Source organism: Microtus ochrogaster, chromosome 16 (assembly GCF_000317375.1).
Source record: "Microtus ochrogaster isolate Prairie Vole_2 chromosome 16, MicOch1.0, whole genome shotgun sequence".
NCBI classification, from domain to species: domain Eukaryota; kingdom Metazoa; phylum Chordata; class Mammalia; order Rodentia; family Cricetidae; genus Microtus; species Microtus ochrogaster.
In genome coordinates, this window is record NC_022018.1 from 57,740,454 (window position 1) to 57,745,853 (window position 5,400).

Genomic DNA, 5,400 nt, shown 5'->3' on the forward strand with positions numbered 1-5,400 from the left:
TCCTTCCTTCCTTCCTTCCTTCCTTCCTTCCTTCCTTCCTTCCTGTGTGTGGTATGAGTTTGTGTATATCACATTTGGGCCTGACGCTCACGGAGGCTGAACATGCTGAGCCCTGCTAGACTTACTGGGCTGTGTAACTGTGAGCGATGCTGTCACCTGTTTTCCTAAGCCTTTAGATTGTATATCCTCACAGATAACTGGAGTACTTTTGTTCAGTTTCCATGCCCAACATTCCACATAATCTCCTCTAGGAGACTTGGGCCAGAGATCCTTCCCTGCTCCCCACTCACACCCTCTCTGCCTTCAGACTCATCCTGTGTCCTGTCTGTTCCCCGTGCCCTCCGCATCCCAGCCCCTCTCACCCATATTCTTCCCCTTCCCCACCTTCTGTATAAAGTGTGGCTCCCATAACTATTCCCTCATGCTCTTGCCCCTTCCTTCCTAGTCTCCCTTCCATGGACAGCAGTGTGAGCCAGCGCTGCTGGCCCTGCCCTGAGCCACAAGCACATTCCTCCTTCGGCCCTGTGCGTGTGGTTGGCGTCTGAAAAGGCCTGCTTGGGAGATGAGCTTGCTTTGTTTTGTCAGCTGAAGACACATCCTGAAAGATGAGGTGACTGCTTTTGCTTTTGGTTTCCTGAGGCATGGTGGCCAGGAGGGCCCTGTGTCTGTAGAACAGGAAGTGGCTCCCGGATTGCAGGGCATTTGGGGTGATGCAGGCCCACCGAAGCGGGGTGGGAGAGACCCAGAGAGTAGGGAAGGGCTTGGGAGTCTCCTGTGGATGGTGTACACAGGTGTCATTAAGTGTTGCTCTGGAGAGCGGGGCCAAGGATGCTCTCTGTGGACATTCAGGGCCATAGCACCATCGCCCTGGGAGGGTTTTTCCGTGGGGATATATTGGAGACTTGGGATTTCTGTCTGCTTTGTACCCATCCCTGGTACCTGCTCTCCCAACATACCATGGATGCTCTAAAAAGACGTTGGATGACAACAGGGAGCCACAGCTAGGCCAGATGGTGGGGAACAGCATTTGGAGTGGCTAAGGTATCCACGGGGGGCACAAGTCAGAGTCCTCCTATGGTTGTACAGGTGGATCCTCAGGCCCAAGTAGAGAATGCCCAGCCCAGATTGAGATGGGATTTCTTGGCAAGCCAGGTGGGCACACTGAGTCAGATTCACATCCGCAACGGAAGGCAGAAAGTGGGCACGACTCACCGTGGATTGTGTATTTAAGAGGCTCTGAATGACGTGGATGTATTGATTACTTCCTTACGAGAGCCTATGGCATAGATCTAATTTTAGCTCTTGGTTTACAAATGAGGAAACCGAAGCTCAGAAACTGAGGCCATACAGCCAGGATGTGAGACCAGACGTGCCTGCCACCACGAGATCTGTATTCTTACTAGTTATGCCTGCATCTCCAGCCATCATGTATTTAACCTTATCTATAAGCATATCCAGATAACGTATCAAACTGCATGAATGATACAGTAATTCTGACAACAGGTCTAGGTTAGGATAAACCTCCTTTCCTATTAGTAGCCTACAGCACCACAGTGGCCTGTGTGTCACCTGCCACTCAGAGACCTACAGCCTGCCCCTGATGAGCACTGATTGTGGGTCTGGTCAGTTCATTAAAGAGAACATTTGCAAGGTGCCATACGCCACTTTAGTCTGGAACTTTCTACAAACTAGAAGTCCACGAGCAAAGTAAAACAGCTTTATTCATCAACCAATAAAGCAAGGCATAGACAGAAGGACATGCCACGTCAGTCCCTGTGCTGGGTGAGGTGACCAAAGCGGCACTGAAAGGCTCACTCAGGGTGGCTCCGAGCCATCACATGGGGTTCCCGTGGTTGCTTCATAGGAGGTTTTCTCCACGTCACAGTAAAAGGGCTTTTTTTTTTTGTCAGAAACATGCATTTCTTAGGGGAAGCATTCAATTATTTTGGGAAGACATCTCTTAACAGCTATGTAAGGAGGTTTGAGGATAACTGCCCTGTCTGCAAATGCAATAGATTACAACTATGAGGGCCATTGCGAGCCTGTGGGTGTCCCCTGTCCCTGCAGAGAGCCATCAGCTCCCTCAGGGCAGTGGTTTGATAACAGCTGAGGAGCCATAATGGATGCTAATGGATTTGGTGGCTGAAATCTGTCTTTGTAAACCCTCTCTAAAGGATCTTAATTTCACTAAATTTCACCTTGGTGGTCACCAAAAGCAGCTTCCAAGTCAGTCAGCACTTCCCTTTGCCCACAGAATGAAAGTCCTTATTAGCCATATGTGGAGCTGGAGAGATGGCTCAGCGGTTAAGAGCTCTTATTGCTCTCGCAGATAAACCAGGTTCGGGTTCAATTCCCAGCACCACGCGGCAGCTCACTGGTGTCTGTAACTCTAGTCCCATGGGATCTGATACCCCGCTCTGGCTGCTGAAGGCACCAGGCACACATGTGGCATGCAGACACATGGGGACAAAACACAATACACATAAACAATTAACAACTGATAAACACTAACCATGTACGATGATGCTGCTCTAATTGAAAGTGACCCAGGTGAGCTGGATGAGGATGGTAAGGGGAGGAGCTGGTGAGAGGTGAGGTACCTCTGCAGACCTCTGGGAAGCAGAGCAAGGGTTCCCAGTAAATTCCCGCAGGTACTCCTCTGCCAGCCTCCTGAGCAGGAAGGTTTTCCCAACACCGGGGGCCAGCACAGTGTGGCAGTGCATGTGGTGGCTAAGGGTTCAGAAGAGAGGCCTTTTCTGTATGTGTGCGAGTCTGGGTCTCTGCATGGCGTTTTCCCAACTGCATGACATGAGGTGACGTGCTCCCTTCTCTGTTAGAAAGCCGAGTGGCTGCAGCTGGCACAAGAGTGCAGCCTGTGTGTGAAGAGGAGGGTGGCCTCTGCTGGCACCTGCCAGGGGACTCCTCCACTCCCTTCTTCCAGAGTGCCTCTCTCGGCCCGCCCCGATTGTGAGGGACCCTAAGGCCTCCTTCAGTGCTGCCCAGTTTTACCAGCAAGTCCTCTGTGCTTATAAAACGGCTTCCACCTCTTCCCTTATTGGAATTATACTTCTGCTGGGGTGAGTTAGGGATCTGAGCAATTCATCCTATGATTGGCGGACCAGACTCTCACAGACATTTCTGGACTGACTTGGTGCTTGACTTAGAAGCTGGTATTTTCTACATCTGAAATTACAGCGCCACACATTCATTCCCTGGACACAGCGCTGTCCACAGACTCCCACACCCCCTCTTTTGTCTCCCAGCACCGATTCTAGTTCGTTTTCTGTCACTGGGACTAACACCATGGTCAAGAGCAAACCAGGGAGGAACGCCCATAGCCTATCTTGGAGGGAAATCGGGCAGGGACTTGAGCAGGAACTTGAAGCTGAAACCACAGAGGAATGCTGCCTGCTGGCTCTCCCTCCTGGACTAAGAACAACTCTCTTATATAGTCCAGGACCATCTGCTTAGGGAAAGGCACCTCCTACAGCGAGCTCGGCCCTCCTATGCCTATAAGTTATCAAGATAATGCCCTGTGCCTCCAGACCACGTGATGTGGGAAGACCTTCACCTGAGACTTCCTTTAGGTGACTCTGGGCTGTGTCAAGTTCACAGTTAAAGCTGGAGCTTCAGAGCCATCCAGCACGGCTGCTGGAAGCAGAACTTGGGTCCTCTGCAAGAACAGCAAGTGCCCTTAACTGCTGAGCCACCTCTCCAGCCCCATGGTGGGTATTTGTCACAGTAATGGCAAATGTAGCTGAGACTATAGGGAAATGTAAGTATATTTCAAGTGTGAACAATAAGGAAAACATATACAACAGCACATTGGTTGTCTGCTAGCATAGAAAAGAGCACCTATGAAAAATACAGAAAAACAGTTCCATTCTAATAACGAATTGAATTACAAAATCATTTACTCTAAGCTAGAAGTCTGCAAATCTGTGCACAGGAAAGAATTAGATGACTGAAAACAAATTAAAGCAGCTGCTGTCTGAGGTACAGGAGTGCATGTTATTGCCTTACTTTTAATTATCTTCCTTATTTTTACCATGTCATATAAGAAACAAGATAAGCGATATGAGAACTCTTGTCTGCAGAGGTCACCCGAACAGCCCTGCCCCGTCCTATAGGAGACTTTGTCCTTCAGCCCCTCCCAGACAGCCAGGCTTTTTCTTACTCCAGGCTTCCTTCCCCCCTCTTTCATGTTGCCTCCTGCTCCCCAGCGCACCCCCCCCCCCGCCATCTGCGAGCCCATGTTCCCTGTGTGGGGGACAGCTTTATTTTTCCTTCCGTTTCTGACTCCCTCTTTCAAAGCCACCTCTTTCTCCATGACTCTTTCCCCAGCATTTTTGTCTTAGTCTCTTTACCGGCTGGCTGGTCTCCGGTCCCCGTGTGTAGCCCTTTAGCGGATACAGGCTGGAGCCTATTGGTTGGCATATGGTTCACAGTAGTCAGCTGAGCAGACCTCTGCTTCCATCATGCTCTACCTGCTGACATCCATCAAAACGGGAGTGGCTAGAGCAGTCAGTAGGGTGCACCCAGTTAGGTCCCATAGTAAGTGGAATAAGAAGTAGAAGAGGTGATTCATAAGACTCTTCTATAATTAGCATACGTATTACATCAGTTATTAAGTATACTAACAAGTATATAATAACTAGAGATTAATTTTTTATTTCTCCAGTTGCAATTTGGAGATCAAATTGCTAATATTTTTTATTAAATGGAATTTTATGTTTTATTATTTTTTTTTTGTTTTTCGAGACAGGGTTTCTCTGTGGCTTTGGAGCCTGTCCTGGAACTAGCTCTGTTTTAAAAGTACGCTAAAGCCATCAGACATGGCCTGGTTTCCAGGGACTGGGAGTTTGAGAGTGAGGTGCTTGGTGGTTAATGTAGACCCTGGGGCTCCAGTTCTGCTCCTCTCCTTTAGAGCCTCAGAGCCCACGAGCCCCTCCCATAGCCCTTAGGACTGCCCTTCACCTGGAGCCAGGGGTTCTGTTGTCTTCACTGAAAAGACTAGATAAAAGCTCAGGTGTGGTTCATTCATTTCTTCAGTAATTATCTCAGTAGTTTTGAGACTACTTGCCTGGGTCTGCCCTAAGTTAAGGACACAGTGTAGACTCTAACTGGAGGGTTTGAGTGAAAAAATTAAATAACTAAATAAACATATCACGTTCTCCACAAATGACGGCACTGGGATGGAGGAGCGGCTGTGTGGGAGGGATAGACAGTGACGTCATGCTGAGACGGGGTGATCAGGACGCCCCCTGAGAGACAGTTCTGAATCAGGACAGCTGAAGGGATGGGGTTGTGGAGTGTGGAGTGTTTAAAGAGGAGGGCTAGACCATGGGGGAGGTCAGAAGGGAGTTCAGTGTGACATGAGAGTGAGGAAGGCAGGAACCA

The 5,400-nt window shown here is 49.2% G+C and overlaps 1 protein-coding gene across 3 annotated transcripts in view; it reads right to left on the reverse strand.

The window, feature by feature from the left end:
- Positions 1-5,400, reverse strand: part of Trpc7 (transient receptor potential cation channel subfamily C member 7) — a 117,761-nt gene that overhangs the window by 62,415 nt on the left and 49,946 nt on the right. The gene's annotated exons all lie outside the window — the stretch shown is intronic.